The 21828-nt window shown below is 36.3% G+C and overlaps 1 protein-coding gene and 1 long non-coding RNA gene across 6 annotated transcripts in view; one reads left to right on the top strand and one right to left on the bottom strand.

The window, feature by feature from the left end:
* Positions 1-21828, top strand: part of TEX15 (testis expressed 15, meiosis and synapsis associated) — a 103318-nt gene that overhangs the window by 11575 nt on the left and 69915 nt on the right. For all 4 annotated transcript variants that reach the window (XM_086703382.1, XM_086703381.1, XM_086703380.1 and 1 more), the window contains exon 2: positions 3371-3446. The gene's annotated coding sequence lies outside the window, so the exon portion shown is untranslated. The remainder of the gene's footprint in view (positions 1-3370; positions 3447-21828) is intronic.
* Positions 1-21828, bottom strand: part of LOC147581533 (uncharacterized) — a 45128-nt gene that overhangs the window by 3131 nt on the left and 20169 nt on the right. Inside the window, exons 1-2 of one of the 2 annotated variants that reach the window (XR_015250007.1) lie at positions 7155-7204; positions 24-336 (exon numbers count right to left, since the gene is read on the bottom strand). This is a non-coding gene — a long non-coding RNA (uncharacterized LOC147581533). Of the gene's footprint in view, positions 1-23; positions 337-7154; positions 7205-21828 lie in introns of those variants that run through there. The other variant, XR_015250008.1, reaches the window with a different exon arrangement.

Raw genomic sequence — 21828 nt, 5'->3', positions numbered from 1 at the left:
CCCAAAGCACTCTGTTCACAGACCTTAATAAAGGCATGTGCCCAGGTCCTGCCTCTGCATCTTCACTCTGCCTTCATCTCCTGTGTAGTCCCTTGAGGTGTGTCCAGTACTTCCTCCAGGACCTGTAACAAATTTCTCTTCAGTTCTTCTTGTGGTCTGTTGTTGAGCCTTGGTTCACCATCCAGCACCCCGTGCTCCAGTTAATATGTGTCAATTTGACAAATTCATAACAAGCTTACTTAATTTTCCGATATAATTTTATACCCAAACACGTGTTGCTTGTTCATCTTCTTAAGTTGATCTGTTTCTGTATTTTCTGGCCTTAAATACAAGTTCCTAAAGAATAGAAAATTGACATTTCATGTGGATTTTTTTTTTAAGTTTATTTATTTTTGAGACAGAGAGAGACAGAGCATGAACAGGGGAGGGGCAGAGAGAGAGGGAGACACAGAATCAGAAGCAGGCTCCAGGCTCTGAGCCATCAGCCCTGAGCCCGACGCGGGGCTCGAACTCACAGACAGCGAGATTGTGACCTGAGCTGAAGTCGGACGCTTAACCGACTGAGCCACCCAGGCGCCCCCCCATGTGGATTTTTTTCTCACAACTAAACAGTTTTGTTGACCTGACTCTCTGCCATTTGAATTCTTACATAATACATTCTTAGCTTCTCCCGAAACAGGTTAAAAATGAGGTGAAATTGAGGTCTTCTCCCTTTTTCTTGGTAAATGGGTAGTTCTAAAGAAGAAAATCTGACATATATCAATGAATATAGAATTCTCATATTTAATAGAAACTTTAGTGAATATTTTCAACCATACCCATACAAACATACATTCCTCTGCAGATTAAATTCAGTTACTGTACTACATAGGTTCTAGTAGAGAAAAGTCTTGAAGGCAGTTTTTCCTTATTTTTTTAATGTTTATTTATTTATTTTGAGAGCGAGAGAGAGAAAGAGAGCACCCACACAAGCTGGGGAGGGGCAAAGAGAGAGGGAGAGAGAATCCCAAGCAGGCTTCATGCTGTCAGCACAGAGCCCGACGTGGAGCTAGTTCTCATGAACCATGTTATCACGACCTGAGCCAAACCCGAGAGTGGGACGTGTAACCAACTGAGCCACCCAGGCATCCCTTAGTTTCTCTTTTAATGATGCCTCCCATGAATTTGTGGAAAGGCTTACCGAATCAGTACCTTCTTTATTAAATTTGTAGTTGGTGTTGCTTTTTTAAACTTAAATTTTTTTAATATTTATTTTTGAGAGAGAGAGAGAGACAGTGTGAGCAGGGGCAGGGGAGGGGCAGAGAGAGAGGGAGACACAGAATCTGAAGCAGGCTCCAGGCTCCATGCTGTCATCACAGAGCCCAATGTGGGGCTCAAACTCACAAACTGTGAGATTATGAGCTGAGCTGAAGTCGAATGCTCAACCAGCTGAGCCACCCAGGTGCCTTAGGTTGGTGTTGCTTTTTAATTTCAGTGTCCCATAGCCAGTTTTTCCCCTTATTTCAGGGGTTTGCCACGGTTTTGCTATTCCAGAAAGTCTGAAACAGCTCTGCGCAAGGGTTTTTGTGTTTTGTGCTTTCTTAAGCAACTTCTATGATCAAATTAAGAGTATTGGTAACTTTTACATCTTCATACATATTTGTTTTTTATACACCCCAGTTGTCTTAATTTACAAGTTTGCTTTGGATTCTTAAGTGTACTGACTTAAAAATTATCCTTTAACTTAGTACAGTTACAGTAGACAAGCAAATGCACTAATCGTTGATTTCCAAATGTACATGTCATCCATCTAATTATTACTAAATATTTCATACCATTATTGATATTCTTATGTGAATGCTAGCTCCAATCGTGGGAATTTGTGATAGACTATCATCATTAAATTCTCAGAATTTTTAGTTTCCAAATTAGTTGTCATTTTATTTTTATATGTCAGTCTCTTATCCTTATTACCTTGATATTCTGTGACTATACTGACTCTGATTTTTTCTGTGTATTTTTTCCACTTTTATTTCTTTGGGTCCTTTTGGCAATAACACTTCATTAAAGCACTTCACTAAAACATTGGCAAAATAATCAGTAAAGGTTAACATGTTCTTTTGTTTTTACAGAGTTTTAAAATGTGTAGTAATGACGTTTTCTTTTCAAAAGTAGATCTACAATGTCTATTTTATTTTATTTTTTTAAGGTTAATTTATTTATTTGGGGGTTGGGGAGCAGAGAGAGAGGGAGACGGAATCCCAAGCAGGTCCTGTGCTGCCAGCACAGAACCTGACACAGGACTTGAACCTGTGAATTGTGAAATCATGACCTGAGCCGAAGTTGGACACTTAACTGACTAAGCCACCCAGGTGCTCCTACAATGTCTATTTTAAATACTTTTTTTATTTTCTTGAATGCTTAACTTGGAAAATAGAAAAACTCTAGAATTTGGAGTTCAAAATTTTGCTGGATGTATCAGTAATAAAAACATACTTTTTCTTAAAGAATGTGTAGCATTTTAAGGTATGGAATAGCATCATATAGAGATTATTATGTAACCAGTAGTACTATCCTGAAATCAGGGCATAAATCATATTTTAATATTATCCTGAAATCAAAGCATAAGTCTATTATCCTGAAATCAAGACATAAATTTGAAGCTAATTATAAACAGGTCATTAAGATTTGGACATATTTTATAATTGCTTATTGTTTCCATGGTGCATACTATTAGAGTTATGGCTTAAATGTCTCTAGAAAGAAACTTAAAAAATGGTTAGGATAGTTTAGTGGTTTAGAATCCAGATATCAAGATTGGACTTGAAAACCAACTTAGCAATTGGATAACCTTAGGCAAGATTCTTAAATTTTTTGATTCTCCCTGTTCTCATCTGGAAAAAATGGTAATACTGCTAATCAGTGCAGATTAAATGAGATACTGTATATAAAGTACCTAGATGGTGCATAGCATGTACCATAACTGTTTATAGTGACTTAATTAAAATTTTGGCATAAAACTATCAGTGTTTGTGTTTAGTGTTTTTTGCTATATGTAAAAGTCCAAGGACAAGCTCATCTGCTATGTCACAATGTCATTTTCTCTGCTAGATGGCTGCATAAAAGTGGTGAGCTGATTCTGAATAGCAGATGAGAACGTACTAAAGCGAAGAGAAAGACTTAGGAAGAGGAGAGGAGAAAAGAATGCAAGGGTGTAATAGAGAAGGTACTGAGACATGCAGAAAACGGAACCTACCCTCCCCCAAAATGAAACAGGACTAAAAGGAAAGCAGAATTCACAAGGGAAAAAATGGCAGAACAAAAAAGAGTTTATTCGTGACGGAGAATGTGAATGTAATTTTCTTCACCTCTGCCTTTTCTTTTTTTGTAGATACTCCTTTGTCATTTTTCATGTATGGACTGAGTCCTGATCATAACTGTATGATGGTAGATTTCATTGAGGAGTGGTAAGTATTTCAAATAATGGTTTTGTTACTGCTGTTACTTAAAATATTGATTTTTTAAACTCACTGTCAGTAATCTACTTTATAATTGACTTATAAATAATTTCACAATAAAAAAGATATGTGAGGAATATGTGTATTTTTCCACACATTGAAATACTAAAGTATCGTTTGCAGGAAATTTTATTGGGTACTTAGGAGGATCTGTGATTGGTGCTGGAGATTTAAAAATGGGTAAATTATAGTCCAGTGGAGAACATTGACCCATACAAAATTGACCTTAATTATTTATTTATTTATTTTTATTTTTAGCGTTTATTTATTTTTGAGATAGGGAGAGACAGAGCATGAACGGGGGAGGGTCAGAGAGAGAGGGAGACACAGAATCTGAAACAGGCTCCAGGCTCCGAGCTGTCAGCACAGAGCCTGACGCGGGGCTCGAACTCACGGACCGCAAGATCATGACCTGAGCCGAAGTCAGACGCTTAACCGACTGAGCCACCCAGGCACCCCAAAATTGACCTTAATTTACCATAAGTATTGAATCTTTGAATAACTAAATTGGAAGGTCAGGCCAATATGCAGATATTGCTTAGAATATTTGTGTTATTTGAGGTTTGGAATTACCTTTGAGCTAGTACTTAAACAGAATAAGACATTTATTTTGTAGCCAGATTGTTTTTGTTTCTCCATTTTTAATCAAAAGTGTTATTGTCACATGTGGTCACCCACATATTAACTGGATGGGTTTTATTTTTTTTTTTAATTTTTTTTTTTTTTAACGTTTATTTATTTTTGGGACAGAGAGAGACAGAGCATGAATGGGGGAGGGGCAGAGAGAGAGGGAGACACAGAATCGGAAACAGGCTCCAGGCTCTGAGCCATCAGCCCAGAGCCCGACGCGGGGCTCGAACTCCCGGACCGCGAGATCGTGACCTGGCTGAAGTCGGATGCTTAACCGACTGCGCCATCCAGGCGCCCCTAACTGGATGGGTTTTAAATGATACTTGTTTGATTTTGAAAACAAAACATGTCAGAGGATGGAAATTGAGCCAACTGTTGACATTTAAAAAAATAAAAGTGCCATAGTCATACACAGATGTACTCTGAGGAAATAAGTTTTCTAAATAGTTTAAAAGTAAGGGTATCAAGGCTCTTTAACTTCTGAAACTGCCAAACTTTTATGACATCAGCTTGCATACACAGTACAGTTTTTTGCACGTACCTGTGTGGAACCACAGAGAAAATGTAAATAAATAGAGCTTGGTAGTGGTAAAGAGTGGGATAGGAATAGGAGGAAGCAAAACATTTTACGGTTTACAGCTTTAAGCCTTACTGAAACCAGATGAGAAGAGTAAAGCTTAGGAACAGGTGTTTAGTGAGTGGCAGAATCAGGACAAGAAATCCATGTCTGCTGACTTCTTGTATAGAGTCCTTTGGTTACTATGTCATAAATACTTCAAAACCATTCTTTTTCAAGTTAATTTCATAAAGACAATTTGGAAGGAAAGTGAAAAGTTGGACTGTTAAGTTGCAGGAGTTTGAGCTCTGTAGCCAGGTTAGCCTCAGCTACTTGTAACTGGGCCTGAGATTTTAAGATATTTTTCTGCCAATGTTTTAACTAGTCACTGTGATCAGTTCCAGACTTTTTTTTGCATTTGGGGAAAAAATTGCTTGTTCAGTCTTAGCAAAGTCTTCAAAACAAACCTGAGAGCTTCTCTTAATTTTTTTGGGTAAATCTCAGGTTTTTATTTGGTAACATTTCATAATCTATTTATTACATTCACCCCCGGGGTAGTAAGATTTTATTCTTCCATAATCATTCAAATTAGTACAGTTTTACTCTAAATGTCCAGGAGTTTAGATATGTAGTGCATTCTAATGTATGACGTTTTCTTTTCATACAGCACATCTTTCTAGAGAAGTGGTTGATGTGGGCACTGATTTTCAGAAGCACACAGGTTCTGCTTATCTAACTCTTTAAACCTAAGTAAAACAAGTACCAACGGAGGAAAGTTGTTCTCTTGGGAATTATGTTTGCTTTTTTTTTTTTTTTTTAATCTTCCTTGTTATTTTCTGTAGTGAGTCTAGGTAGCTACTGGAATTACTGTGTAGTTATAAGCCCTTGTCTCTGACTCACAGTAATGCCCTCCAGGGAAATAGGACTCAACAGATGGCTCATCTTTTCCAAGAGGATTTGATAAGCTTCACATGGTGCTTTTCCTAAAAGATTCTGGGATTTGGCAATAGCAGAATAAACAAAGATTATCAGAAAAGAAATAAGATGGTCCTAATGTCCATCTTAAATACAATTAAAAGTGTAAGAAAACTACATGAGCTTCCTTTGCTATTTTGTTTCCAGTTTCTGTTAATTTTATATGAAAAATGATCTAGAAGCATCTTTTGTTTAGTAACTTCTGCCTGTTGTGTATAAGACTAGGAGGCAGTTTGGGTTTTTTGGGGTCTTTTTTTTTTTTAATTTTTTTTTTTTTTAACGTTTATTTTTGAGACAGAGAGAGACAGAGCATGAACAGGGGAGGGGCAGAGAGAGAGGGAGACACAGAATCGGAAGCAGGCTCCAGGCTCTGAGCCGTCAGCACAGAGCCCGACACGGGGCTCGAACTCACAGACTGTGAGATCATGACCTGAGCCGAAGTCGGACACTTAACCGACCAAGCCACCCAAGCGCCCCTTTTGGGGTCTTTTTAAGTTTATTCATTTAAGCAATCTCTGCACCCAGTGTAGGTAGGGCTTGAACTCATGATCCCAAGATCAAGAGCCACATGTTCCATTGACTGAGCCAGCCAGATGCTCCTAAGGGCCAGTTTAAAAAAACAACAACAGGGGCACCTGGGTGGCGCAGTCGGTTAAGCGTCCGACTTCAGCCAGGTCACGATCTCGCGGTCCGGGAGTTCGAGCCCCGCGTCAGGCTCTGGGCTGATGGCTCAGAGCCTGGAGCCTGTTTCCGATTGTGTGTCTCCCTCTCTCTCTGCCCCTCCACCATTCATGCTCTGTCTCTCACTGTCCCAAAAATAAATAAACGTTGAAAAAAAAATTTAAAAAAAACAACAACAAAACAACTATTTGTGATTATCATTGTTCTTCATGTAGCCATTCCCAATATCACTGCCTCCCCCTAAGCCAAACCTCAAGTTAAAGAAGAATTTGAGAGAGAGAGTTTAGGGTAGATTTCTGAGACACTACAAGGATGAAATTGAGCTTTCTTTATTGTGTCTTCACAAAGTGTTGACATGTAAACCTCTGGATAACTTGTAAATTTATCTTATGAGATATGTGTCACAAAAAAACGGCTACATAGATGTTGAATCTGAAATCAGTAAGAATAAACGATCTGATACTCAGCCAGATGCTGTTGCTAAAATTGATAGGCAAAAGTCAACAACATTCTGTAAGTGAAACAAGAGAATTAATAGATTTTACTGGTAGCCGCTAAGGGGTATCCTCTGCCCCTTTAAGGGGTTACAGGCTTCTAGTCCATGAAAAATAACTTTACCTCTTCAGTCCCTCCCCCCCCCCACCGGCCTTACTAATTCAACAGACATTTATTGGAAATCTGTGTGAAGTTAGGTGTTAACCCTTGAATCATTAGGCTGTATGTTTTTTGCTTTTTGGGTTTTTTTTGGTATGAGCTTTTTTTCTTACCATGATACAGATCATAATCTTCCTCTTTTATGATCAATTCAACCTCACCTTTTGGGAGATCTTTCAAAATTCCTCCAGTATTCATTTTTCCCTCAGAGTGTTCTGTTTGTTTATGATGGCATCAGAAGGAATTTTTCAAGACCTTCCATTTTTCTGTCACCACCCCATTCCTTTCCATGGGGCTGGATCTTTCTGCCTTTGGTCTCAGTGTAATGTTTCACTCTCACTTGGAAACTCCACATTACCAGAAACAAGTACTAGTCACTGTGTCTGTGTTGCAGACTGTCTCTACCTTTTTGACTACAATGTCTTTTGTGTTTTTTTTTTTTTAAGTGTATTTATTTATTTTGAGAGAGAGAGAGGGTGCGCGCACAAGTTGGGGAGGGGGCAGAGAGAAGGAGAGACAGAATTCCATGGAGGCTCTGCGCCATCAGCACAGAGCCAGATGCAGGGCTCGAACTCACAAACCGTGAGATCATGACCTGAGCCAAGATCAAGAGTCTGATGCCTAACCGACTGTGCCACCCAGGCACCTACAGTCTCTTCTTGTCATGGCTCCCATTCCATCTTTACTATTGTGCTGTTTAGTTTTATTATAATCTCTTTCTCTTTAACCAGTGGGGTTTTTTTGTTGTTTATTTTTTTACCAGCTTCTTTACCAGCTGGATTTGTCCTGGTCACTTACTTCATTAATAATTTCCCTAAGGTTCTAGATTTCCTTTCCCCGGAAATGCCTCGCATTTCTAGAGAGTATAATGAATGATTATACTGTACATTCATATCCAACTTGAACTATTGTATTATGTTCTCAATTAGGATCTTTTTTCATTACAAATATTTAATTTATGTTGGCACCATTTAATAAATAAACCATGCCTTTCAAGTACCTACTCATCCACATTAATTTTAAAATCATTTTTATCTAACTGCAAGAAAGAAATCTTACTGGGATTCATAAAGGAATTGCCTTGAATCTGTATCTTTTTTTCTCCTTCATCAGTCTCAGCACAGTTATTGTTCGGGGTTTTTTCGCTGTTACAAAGAAGCAATTTTGGTCTTTTGTTCATTTTCTCTATTATAAATGTATTTTCTTATTTTAATTAAATCAGACTTTTAATAATTAAGAGTGAATTAAAAGTTACAAAATCCGTAAGAGATTCTACTCCCCAGCAGATTGGGAGGAGGCAGATTAGCAGAGCACAGTGGTAGCAGTTATTGAAAAAATAGTTGTCAATGTTAATAAGTCAATGAGTTGAGACTTCACCAAACCAAAATTAATTATCCCTCTGCCTTGTTAGCCTAGAAATTAAAACATGTATGTGTAACTAAGTCTAAAGTTAATCAGTATATTCACCCTTCTGTAGATAATATGGGACCTTAGAACACTTTTTTTTTTTTTTAAGTAAGCTCTTAGACCCAATGTGGGGCTTGAACTCACAACCCCAGGATCAAGAGTTGCATGCTCTTCAGACTGAGCCAGCCAGGCTCCCCTAGGATCTTAGAATGATTTTAATGCAATCCCTTTGAGATAACATGGTAGAAAAATACAAAAACAGAAAGTAAAAAGGATAGTACCAATAACTCAAAGCATAATTATTATTGAACTTTTGCTGTATTTTTGCCAGGTTTTTTTTTCCCCTGCTGAATTTACTTTATGACCCATGGTATTTTCTTCCAGTAGAAACAGGTCAGTTCCTGCTTAAAGTATCTCAGACTGTCTCTTCATGCATTCTGTTTAGTGAAGAGAATTGTATGATAACCCAAACCCTGAGTTCAGTGTTACATATTTACATTAAAAAGATGTTATTCACAGTGAGAAATAGGGAGATGCCAAGAACATGTCCTTTCCAGGCACATGTCTAGTGAGAAAGGACTTTTTAAAACTTTCTTCACACTTTAACTATCTAATCCCTGTTTCTTCAATACTTTAACCTCTGAATATTTATTTTATATTCTTTGTAAGTTTAGAGTTACTGTTCTGTTAGCCTTAAATTCTTTTCATATACAAAATATCACCACTTTATAGCATTCAGTGAACTAGCCAATTCCAAATCAAAGCACACACTTCACTTATAAAAATGTCAAATTATAAAAATGTTATAAAAACTGAATGATACAAATAACCAAGTAGGATTAAGAGTGGAAAAGGATTAAGAGTGGCTCAGTCGGTTAAGCATCTGACTATTGGTTTCCGTTCAGGTCATGATCTCACAGTTCATGAGATCAAGCCCCACATTGGGCTCCACACTGACAGCAGGGAGCCTGTTTGGGATTGTCTCTCTCCCTCTCTCTCTGCCCCTCTCCTGTTCCTATAGGTGCACGCACACACACTCTCTCTCAAAAAAAAAAAAACAAAAAAGCTGGAAGTGTAAAAGGACTTGGAACATTTGTATAACAATAACTACCACCACCAACAAAAGCAAACTTTCCTCCATATTTCTCAAGATGTTACCTAGATCGGTAAGAACTTTTTGACATGTGATACCAGAATTCACAGATAACTTCTGATTTTTCCATTTACGCAAATCTCTGTGAAAGGTGTTAGAATTTTCTTCCTAGATATTCTGATTCCTAGCAAAGTTTTTGCTACATGTAATGGCATAGCCTTACAAGTCATTTTTTATCCTAATATGAAGTATAAAATATTCTACTTTCTTAAAAAATTAACTTTTGTGGTTTTTTGTTAAGATAATTTCATTTTATTGTTTTTATTTTAATTCCAGTATTCTTTTTTTTTTTTTTTCAACGTTTATTTATTTTTGCGACAGAGAGAGACAGAGCATGAACGGGGGAGGGGCAGAGAGAGAGGGAGACACAGAATCGGAAACAGGCTCCAGGCTCTGAGCCATCAGCCCAGAGCCTGACGCGGGGCTCGAACTCCTGGACCGTGAGATCGTGACCTGGCTGAAGTCGGACGCTTAACCGACTGCGCCACCCAGGCGCCCCTTAATTCCAGTATTCTTAACATATAGTGTTATATTAGTTTCAGATGTACAGTGTAGTGATTCAGCAATTCTGTACATCATTACTCAGTGCTCATCATGATAAGTGAACTTTTAATTCCCTTCACCTGTTTCATCCATCCCTTACCCACTTCCCCTCTGATAGGCTTTATTTTAAGTGAGTACCCTCAGTTAAAGTTATTTTTTTCCAATAAGAACATGTTTTACCTGAAGCATACTTCTGAATACATGATCTAAAATACATATATGCACCACAGGAACTAGGAAAAAAAAAAAGTAACTCTCATTTAGTGGAGAAAGGAAATAACAAAAGAAAAATCAGAAATAAATAAAATAGAGACCAGAATAAACAATAACTTAACTTTTCAAGTAATGATCAGTTTTCCAAAAAATAAACAAAATTGGCAATGATTTAACTACATTAAGAAAAAAAGAGAAAAGACTCAAAAACCAATATGAGAAAACACAGAAATACATAGTGTGATAATAGATTACTATAAACAATTATATACTAACAAATCATGTAACTTAGGGAAAAAAGCAGATAATTCCTAAAAATGTACAAGTTAACACGACTGAGTCATGAATCTTGAGTCCAAGAAGTAGGAAATCTTCTTATACCAATAATAAGAATGAAAATTGAATTTGAAATCAAAAATCTCCCAGCACAGAAAAGCCCAAGACCATATGATTTCATTGGTGAATTCTACCAAACATTAAAGAAAATAACGACAATTTTTCTCAAAATCTTACAAATAGTGAAATAGAGGGAACACATTCAAAATCATTCCATGAAGCCAGTACTATTCTGATACCAAAGCGGGATAAAAACAAAACAAGAACAAAAAAAAGTGTAGTTCATCTGATAGAAGCATTGCTACTTGCACATAATTTCAAAAAGTCATGATACTAAATATATATAATGAAAGACAGTTGTCTGTTGTCCCATTCTCTTCTGTTCCTAGTTATACTTCCTGGGGGCAGCAACCTTCAACTTCTGTAGTTACTTTCCTAGGTATTCACCTCCACACTTATAGGTAATATGCTTTTACTAGTGTTTCTTGATTTATCAATGATAGAAATTATCCATTGATTTTTGTCATCATTGTAGATAAGAACATAACTCCTAACCACCACCATCTCACTACCTACCTCCATCCTTCCAACATATTTATAATTTTTTGTTAGAAATCAGTGCTCACATTATGATCTAGATACTGTTTTCTACAACTGTGATTGTCTAACTTTTTTCCTTAGAATTAATAATAGCTTTTTTAGCCTGCTTTTAAATGTAACATTTTTTCTGCAAATGTGCTAGTACTTGCCTGTAATGGTTTTTGGGGTGCTAAGATACATAAGTTCCTTTTTCTTTTTAAGTTAGAGAATTTTTTTAATTGAAGTATAGTTGATGTACAATGTTATATTAGTTCCAGGTGTGTGGAGAATTCTGTTCTGGAGCCCTCCATTGTCCTGCTTCAGTCTATACTGAGGGTTTCCTAGAAATTGTGTGCCACTTTCATCCATCCTAAGGTCACTACTCTGGGTTGGATTCATTCTGTTTTTTTTTTTTTTTTTAATCCCACGTCATCTTTATTTTAGATTCATTCTTTTTTTTCCCACCCCAAAGCACATCTTCCAGTAGTTTTCTAAGAAAGGGTATATGTTAATACTTGCATGTATGTTAACCCTTGCACACCTGCCAAAGACTTTCTCTTACCCAAGTACTGACATCATGTGAGCCAGGCAGGGTAAAAGAGTTAAGGATTCTATAACTTTCTACCCAAGTCCTGTTTTTCCTGGTGTTACCTGAGTTGTGAAACTTCAGTCTTACCAATACGAGCAGCTGTATTCTGGTTGCACAATCCTCATCTCTGTCTATACCAGTTTCATATTTGGAATATTCATATAGCCAAAACTATCAAAGACAACAATATTTGATCAAAGCATCCTTTGTCTACCAGTTGTTATTATATCATTTGATAGCAGTGGTCAAATTAGAGACTTGATTTCACCTTCTCTACATTTCACCTAATCAGTGAATTTTAGAACACTGAGATGGTTCCAGTTAGAATGAACACAGTCTAATTATATTACTATTTTAAAATTTATTATTCTTTAATAAAGTTAAGAACTCAGGTTGATAAAAAATTTTAAGCTCATTTAAATAAATCATTAAAAGCCAAGTTTCAATATAGTAATATAATTCTGGTTGTACAAGTTCCTCCTGAAACATTCAGGCCTCTGTTTTCTTTGTCAGTAATGGGCTGGGTATTAGGTCAGGATGAGTGCCAGTTTGATACTTTAGGAATTTTTTGTTTTTTACTTTAGGAAATTTATGAAGTGTAATAGTTACAGTATGGAATGCTAAATGGAGAGTATTGGGATTATTGAAAAATAGCAAATGTTTGGTGGTCACATATTTTTTGTTAGCACCATTCAGCTGCCTACCACTCAGTTGTGTAACATGTCTATCATTTTTTTCTGTTGTAGATTGCCATACTTTGGCATACTATTGTCAACTTAGTAGTAATCTTTGGTGGGGGAAATAGTAAATAGTACATTAAAGTTCATAATTGGTAGTTGTTAATTTTTAAAAAATTCATATTGATTTTAATAAATGTCCTGAAATCAAACATTGAAATTTGAAAAAAATATGTTGCCTAGAAATGATATAACACAATTGTTATATCAGTCTTCAGTCATACACACATAACGAAACCCCGTGAATGAGTGGTCAGAAAGAGGGAGGATATTACTGTAGGTATGTGAAGCACAAATTTGTCTAAACCCTCTGTGTGTATTTTTTTCTACCCTCACTTAGTTGTTCACCTGGTATAGAATTGAAAGTTTTCCTTTGAAACTAACAAGGTTGTTACACACTGAGCTGATGACTTGCCTGCTATCATATTTCTTCTTTCCTAAATTGTTGAGTTTTGCATTTTTTAAACTTCATATAAATGGCACCCTACTTTACTCTTTCACAACTTGTTTTGACATTACGTTTCATGTAGCTGTAGTCGATTCATTTTCACTCATGTTGTATTCCCTGGCATGTTGTATACCACAGTTTATCCATCCTGCTGGTTAGTGATGGACATCAGCAACAATGCTGCTCTGAACACTCCTCGGTTTGCTTTTAGGTGTACATGTACAGGAGCTTCTCTAGGATAATGGTTGTCAGAGATGTTGGTTTTAAAATTTGACATTTCCACCCTAACTGCAGTGCAATACAATCCAGTTCAAATGCTGACCATCTGTATTTAGTGTCAGACTCCACTAGAACTTAAGTCTTCTGCAAAACTGTCCTTACTTCAGATGTCAGTCACAAGTGGTTCCCCAAGCTGCCCATACCTGTGACCAACTGCTTACAAATTCAGAGGTTCCCACGAACCCCCTCAGTTTCAATAATTCACTAGAACAACACCCAGAACTCGAAAAGCACTGTACTTAAAATTAGTTTTATTACAAAGGACATACATAGAATGCAGTCCTGGGAGGGTCCTGAACAGACCATGTCTTCCCTCCATGAAGTCTGGAGGCATCACCCTTACAGTACATCATTGCGTTCACCAATCAGTAAGCTCCCTTGAGCTGTAGTGTCCAGTGTTTATAGGGGTTTTATTAAGGAGGTGCAATTGATTAAATCATTGGACATGTGATTGAACTCATTCTTAACCCTTCTCCCGGGTGGAGCAACTGAAAGTCCTAGCCGTCTAATCACGTACATGGTTTTCTGGTGACCAGCCCCAATTTTGAAACTATGTAGGGGCCCACCATGAGTCACCTTTTAGCATAACAGAGTCACTCCTGTCATTTAGGACATTCCAAGGGTTTTTGAAACTCTTTGCTGGGACAAAACCAAATGTATTCTTTATATAGGATCCCTTTAATCACCCTTCAAATTTAAGACCGTGAAGAACTTTTGTTAATGAGGATTGTATCTCCTGTACCTAGTTAAAATCAAGAAATTTTTAAACATATTAATTTTTCATTCAGAAATAGCAACACATCCATCATATTGACATAAGTAATATTTTAATGAAAAATAACTATTTCCCAAAAAAGTGCTGTTGTTTTCTATTACTGCAAGTCAGGCTAATAGAAATCAGGTGTGGGGCACCCTGGGTGGCTCACTTGGTTGACTTGTGATTTCAGCTCAGGTCATGATCTCACAGTTCATGAGTTCAAGCCCAGTATCAGGCTCTGCGCTGACAGCATGTTTATTTTTGAGAGAGAGACAGAGTGCAACCGGGGGAGGGGCAGAGAGAGAGCAGGAGACACAGAATCCGAAGCAGTTTCCAGGCTCTGATCTGTCAGCACAGAGCCCGATGCAGGGTTTGAACTCAAGAACCACAAGATCATGACCTGAGCCAAGTCGGACACTTCACTGACTGAGCCACCAAGGCACCGCTAAAAAATAAACAAACATTTAATAAATAGATAAATAAATAAACTTAAAAAAAAAAAAAGAAGTGAATTCTCACACCTGCTTCTGCATTTAGTCTTCTGCAGTTTTTGTTGTCTTGGTTGAAGAATATGAAGATAATATGACCTCACAGATATGTAGGTGGAAAAGAGGACCTGCTGACACCTTGAAATGCTCTTAAGGACTCCCAGAAGTTTTCGGATCACACTTTGTGAATTGCTTCTTGAGTATTTATACCTAGAGAATGGAGTTACTCGGTCAGAAGATAATGCACATCTTCAACCTTACTAGATAATGCCTAGTTGTTTTCTAAAGTGACAGTACCAGTTTACACAGTCACCAGAAGTATATGAGAGTTCCACTTGCTCTGGCACCTTTTTAAGCATTTGATATTGTCAGACTTTAATATTTTCTGATCTGAGAGGTATGGAAAAAATATTTCATTGTAGTTTTAAATTTGTGTTTTTGTTTTCCATATGGCTAGGTTCTGTTTGAATACTGTAGATTGCCTCACTGATTTGAAATACCATTATTAACATCTGCAAAATCTTGGGGACTTTTGGTCTTTTTTCTCACTCTGGTATTCCATTGTTTATTTTTGTGTCGATAACTACAGTTTTAAATTGCCTGTTATTTACTATCCTCTCTCTTATTAATAAAACCTAAATTTAATTGAGTGATATTACCCAGCTAATTATAATTGCTATAGTTATTGAATAAATTATAATATTTAATAGTGCCAGTTTTCTTCCTCCAGTAACTTTCTCAGAATTTCCTTGATTGTTTCTTTTCCATATAACCTTTAGTATTATTTTTGTCAATTTCAAGATTGAATCAACTTTAGAGGCTTAATGTAGGACAATTTTAAATATTCACCATAATAAGTATTCCTCAAAAATAAAGTATGCTCATTCCCTCTTTAAGCAAGTCTTTTATGACCTTCAGAGTTTTTAGAAGTCTTCTTATCAGCCCAGACCATTTCTTCAGTTTATTCTTATGTATTTTATATTTTTTGTTGCAATAGTGAACAAATTATTTTCATTTTTAAGAGTTTATAAATTTATGAAGATAAAACTTAAGGTCATAAAAATATAAACTGATAAATTCCTCCACATTCCTAAACCACCTAGTATTCTTTTCTCCATAGACAACTAACGTTATCGATTTCTTTTAAAGATAATTTCAGGGTGCCTGGGTGGCTCCGTCTGAGTTTGGCCCGGGTCATGATCTTGCAGTTTGTGAGTTCGAGCCCCACATCAGGCTCTGTGCTGACAGTTCAGAGCCTAGAGTTTGCTTTGGATTCTGTATCTCCTTCTCTCTGCCCCTACCCTGCTCACACTTTGTTTCTCTCTCTCTCTCTCAAAAATAAGTTAACATTAAAACAAATTTTTAAAGATAATTTATGCACATTTAGCCACTTTTATGCTTCTGTTTTTATTCTGGAAAGTTCCAAAATATATGAAAATAGAATACTATAATGAGTCCCCAAGTACCCATTTTCAAGCTTCAGCAGTTATTAACTGGATAATTTTAAAGCAAGTAACCCAGATATTATATCACTCTTTGTTTTGTGTGTGTGTGTGTGTGTGTGTGTGTGTGTAATCAACTATTGATTTTATTTTATTTATTTATTTTTTTAATTTTTTTTCAACGTTTGTTTATTTTTGGGACAGAGAGAGACAGAGCATGAATGGGCGAGGGGCAGAGAGAGAGGGAGACACAGAATCTGAAACAGGCTCCAGGCTCTGAGCCATCAGCCCAGAGCCCGACACGGGGCTCGAACTCACGGACCGCGAGATCGTGACCTGGCTGAAGTCGGACCCTTAACCGACTGCGCCACCCAGGCGCCCCTCAACTATTGATTTTAAATCAACTTTACTGAGAATGCAACCTAGGAAAAAGAGATGAAATATATGAATTAGGTGTTAAGAAACATGAAAAATAAAGGTGTAGAAGTTTAAACACAGGTAACTAAAATTTCTATTCTAAGGAAATAGAATAATGCCACAACAATAGTCAGAGATAAAGTTGCAGAAAATTTCACAAAAATGTCAAAGATACCAAACCTTAAATACAAGTCCATGAAATATTTACACTAGAACATTATAATGAAAATGCAGAACACCGGAGATGAAGAGATTTTAAAAGCTGTCAGAGGGGCGCCTGGGTGGCGCAGTCGGTTAAGCGTCCAACTTCAGCCAGGTCACGATCTCGCGGTCCGTGAGTTCGAGCCCCGCGTCGGGCTCTGGGCTGATGGCTCAGAGCCTGGAGCCTGTTTCCGATTCTGTGTCTCCCTCTCTCTCTGCCCCTCCCCCGTTCATGCTCTGTCTCTCTTTGTCCCAAAAATAAATAAACGTTGAAAAAAAAAAATTAAAAGCTGTCAGAGAAAAAAGATTTGCCCTTAAATGAGTGACAATTATATTGGAGGTGATTTCTTAACAGGAGCAGTGGGTCACAGGAAGTAGTGGGATAGTATCTTAAGAGAGCTGAGAGAAAATAGCAGTCAGTCTAGAATTTTATACCCAGGAAAATTTAACCTATACAGGATGTCTTTCAAAAAAAAAAAATAGAATTTGTCATTCAATTGTAAAAGATTTAAAACTTCCCCTTTAGGTTCAGGGAAAAGACCAAGACACCTGCCATTATCACTTATATTTGACATATGTTAGAACTTCTAGCTTGCGCAGTAAGGCAAGCACAAGAAATAAATGGTATAATAATTGGAAAAAAGAAACATGCTGAAAATCATTATAATATGCCCTTCCTCATTCAGAAAGGTTATGATTGTTCATGAAGACAAATTATTAGAATCAATAGAAGCCTAGCAAGGTTGCTGGCAGTCAGTGTACAGAAATCAGTTTCAATGAAAGTCATTTTGCCTAACAGTTGAGTGTATTCATGCCAATGTCAGACTGCCTGGCTTTGAATTCCAACAAACACTTCCTAGCTTTCTGTCCTTGGGCACATTATTTAACTTACACTTTTTCCCCTAATTTAAAATAAGGGAATCTTATAGGGATATGATGATTAAGTGGATCAATATATATCTAAAGCACTTAGATAAGTGTCTGGTTCCTAATAAGTGTTACAGATAAATATTGTCATTATCATGAACACCACTTTAAACATTAGTAGTGAATAAAATACAACTTTTTAAAAAGATAATGTGTAGTGATTTAAAAATTATGACAAACTTAGAATAAATCCTTTATTTTTTTAATGTTTACTTTTGAGAGAGAGAGAGAGCAAGGGAGGGGCACAGAGAAGGAGACAGAGGATCCAAGCAGGCTCCAAGATGTCAGCACAGAGCCTCACGTGGGACTCAAACACCATGAACCATGAGATCATGACCTGAGCTGAAGTTGGACATTTAACTGACTCAGCCACCCAGGCACCCCAGAACTTACAATAAATTCTTTAAAACATGTTATACCCTTGTGGAAAAAAGAAATCTTTATTGAAAGATATAAAGGACATGAATAAATAGGAAGATAGCCCATGTTCAAGAGAGGAAGACTCATAAAACAATATCATTGATAGTAGTAGATCAGTGAAATTCCAATTAAAACCTAAGCAAGATTTCTTATTAGACAAACTTATTTTACATTTATTTATTTATTTATTTATTTATTTATTTATTTACATCCAAGTTAGTTAGCATATAGTGCAACACTGATTTCAGGAGTAGATTCTTTAATGCCCCTTATCCATGTAGCCCATCCCCCTCCCACAGCCCCTCTAGCAACCCTCTGTTTGTTCTCTATATTTAAGAGTCTCTTATGTTTTAGACAAACTTATTTTAAAATATGTGTGTAAGAGCAAAGGTGTTTCAAAAAACAAAATTTGTTTTTTATTTTCTTTTGGTTTTATCCTAACATATATCAAGATTTATTATTGTGTGGTGTTGGTGCAGGAATGCAGAAAGACACCAATAAAACAGATCAGAGAGCCTAGAAATCATACATATGTGGAAAGTTGATTAATGTCAGAGATACCAGAGATAAATAGGGAAAGGAAAGATTTTTCTAACGCTACCATGGTTTGATACTCATATGTAAAAATTGAGCCCTTCTTACCTGAGACTAACATGAATTTCAGGTTATTTAAGGACTTGAAGGTAAAAGGCAAAACTATAAAACTTTTCATAGAAGAGAATAGAGAGGATATTCTTTATGATCTTGGGGAGAATTATTAAAGTTTATCAAAAGCAAAAACAAAATATAAGGAAAAAGTGTATAAATTCAACCACATTATTTTTCAAAAAAGTGAAAAGATAAGTTTAAAAAGTGAGGGGAAATTATTTGCAACAAATATGATTGATGAAGTGCTCATATCTCAAAAAGATTTTTTTGGGGGGGGCGCCTGGGTGGCTCAGTCAGTTAAGCAGCCGACTTCGGCTCAGGTCCTGATCTCACGGTCCATGAGTTCGAGCCCCGCATCGCGCTCTGTGCTGACAGCTCAGAGCCTGGAGCCTGTTTCCGATTCTGTGTCTCCCTCTCTCTCTGACCCTCCCCACATTCATGCTCTGTCTCTCTCTGTCTCAAAAATAAATAAACGTTAAGAAAAATTTAAAAAAAAAAAAGATTTTTTTTGGCAAATACATAGAGTAGAATAAATAGCCTCATAAAAAAGTGGGTAAAAAACATGGACAGGCATTTCACGGGTTTGAAAACACAAATGACCAATAAATATACACAGTCTTATGAAAAATCAGACAAATGCAAACTAACCACAGTAAAATAGCATTTGCAGATATTGAATCGGCAGGAATTAAAGTCTGGGCCAGTATTATGTGAGTTAAGAATATGGAACAACTGGAACTCTCCTACACTGCTGGTGTTAAGATAAGAATCCAGTATAATAAAAGGTTGAGAAATTAAACTACACAAAAATTAAAATTTTGCTATGGGATACAAATGCCATAAATGAAATTAAGACAAAAATATTGCAACCTTTGTTATGACAGACAAAAACTAGTATCTCTGTGTATAAAATCCTTACAAATCATTAAAAACCATCTTATTTGTAAAAAAGAAAAAATGGAGAAAAAGATAGGAGGAACAAGTGACAGGAAAAAAATGACTCAACCTCACTAGTAATGAAAGAAATGCAAATTAAAACCACAAGATTTTGTTTTTGTTGTTGGCTAAAATAAGTTTGATAAACACTACTAAAAAAATCTTCAAAGAGAATATTCTCTTATTTCCCTTATAGAAGTAAACATTAAAACAATAATGTTTTAGTGTTGAATTATTAAGAGACTGAGAAAGGACCACCTGAAATCAGGGTTATGAAGTCACAGCAATCAGGGAAGAGTGGGGCAGATTGGTCAAGAGTATCAAATGTAAACAGGCCAAGTAAGTTATGAGCCAGAAGTGTGCTTACGTGAGTGAGAGACTGATGTGAAAAAGGTAATTGAAGATTGCTGTTGAGGTGGAGTTGGAAATCAAAGTAGATTGAGGAGGAAGTAAGGTGATCTAGATAAAGACAAGTATAACCCTGGTAGAATCCTATTTTGGTTTTGAAATGATCAGGTTTGAGCCTGTTTAAATGCTGTTGGGCAAGATGCAGAGAAGCAAAGTGAGTAGGGATTCACTCACTTTGAAATTCATAATACAGTAGAGAGATAATTGAGACAATGGGAGTATGGGAGAAAGAGCCCTGAAATGGAAATCATAAGACCTAGTTTTTATTGTCCCAATTAGTTGTGTTGCTTCATCTCTGACAGGGGTTGGCAAACTCTTTCTGTAAAGGGCTAGGTAGTAAATATTTTAGTCTGTGAGCCCCAGAGTGTCTGTCACATTTACTCACCTATGCTTTTCTAATAGTAAAGCAGCCATAGACAATAAATTGGTGTGGCTGTGTCCCAGTAAAATTTACTTACCATGGACCCTTAAATTTGAGTTGCAGATAATTTTTTAAGCAACAAATACTATTCCTAACTTTTTTCCAGTCATTTAAATTTCAGTCCCTATGAAAACTAATAGTGGGCCAGCATTTGCCAATCCCTGATCTGTAAAATGAAAGATACGACAAAAATGTATTTTATTTCTCCATTGTATAGTCTTAACTAAGGGATTCTTGGCTTAATTTCACTAAGTGTGTATGCAGTTTATCATATGTGTGATCTGATTTAACCATTTGCTTATCAAATAATTCTTAGTCTGAACCATTTAGAACTCTGCAGAAGAACTCAGAAATTACTTTTGTGACTTAAGTTCTGAGAGTATTCTTTATTCATCAGGAACTCTTTCTTGAGATTACTAGAAGAGGAATGAATGATCTTTGCCATATCTGCATATCATCATTACAGTAACTTCTGTAATATTCTAAAGTAGACTTATTTTTTACTTAAGTATATTTTGGGATGGAAAATGAATAGGAAGTCAGTATTATTTGGCACAAATAGAAGGTAAGTGTAAAAATAAGTTACAACAGTATTATTTGCCAGAAAATCCTGAAACTGAGGCATTGCTTTTGTTGTTGTTAAAGATCAGCAAAGTTTTAGAGATTTTAAAGATAAATTAATAACAAACTGATTCATACAAAAGTTTGAAAGAGAACTGAAAAAAAACTTCCTCATTAATGCTTTTGTGTATCTGCAGTCATCCTGAGTTACCTTGTATAAAGGACTCAACTGATAGCAGTTGAGTCTCATTAAAGAAACTCTAAGGCTAAGTTTTTCACTTGAAACAGGTTTTGTTATTAAGACTCTTTGACAATCAGGTTAAAGATTTTGCAGGTTTATTTAGTAATCTCTAATCTCCAAAACATGCAAGTCCTTAATGTTTGATGATGGTCTTCGGAAACCCAATACAAATATTCTTCTAAAATGGACTTCAAGAGGATCAAATATTTAGCCTGACTATTTGACATAAAAGGTATCTATTCTTTGGCCATTACTTGTCCCTGAAAAATGTAATACAATTCATAATGCACACAGAGTAACACACTGCAGAAGTTAGTGAATTGTTGGAGGTTAGTTGAGTAGTTGCTAGTATTAGAGAGCTATTAAGAGCTAGTATTAGAACCAACATCACTTGACTTCTAAGCTGGTTATCTTTGCAGTCCTGTGTTTCTTGACAAATAGTGTAACTTGGTTCCATAGGATAGACTTTAGGAATATACAAATAGTTAATTGTGTCTATTATAGCATACAGGTGCTACAACCATGTGAAATATTATTGATATTATCAGCCTCAGAGAAGTTAGGCATTTTGCCTAATATAACATTGTTAATTAATGGTAGAACCAAAATTTGAAACATTATGATTTTTTTGCCTTTCTAAGTAAAATTCATTCTTCATCTAAAACTTCATCTAAGTTTTCTCTT

This window comes from Puma concolor, chromosome B1, assembly GCF_028749965.1.
Source record: "Puma concolor isolate L17-30 chromosome B1, mPumCon1.1.hap2, whole genome shotgun sequence".
Classification (NCBI taxonomy): domain Eukaryota; kingdom Metazoa; phylum Chordata; class Mammalia; order Carnivora; family Felidae; genus Puma; species Puma concolor.
This window is presented reverse-complemented; position numbering and strand designations above follow the sequence as displayed.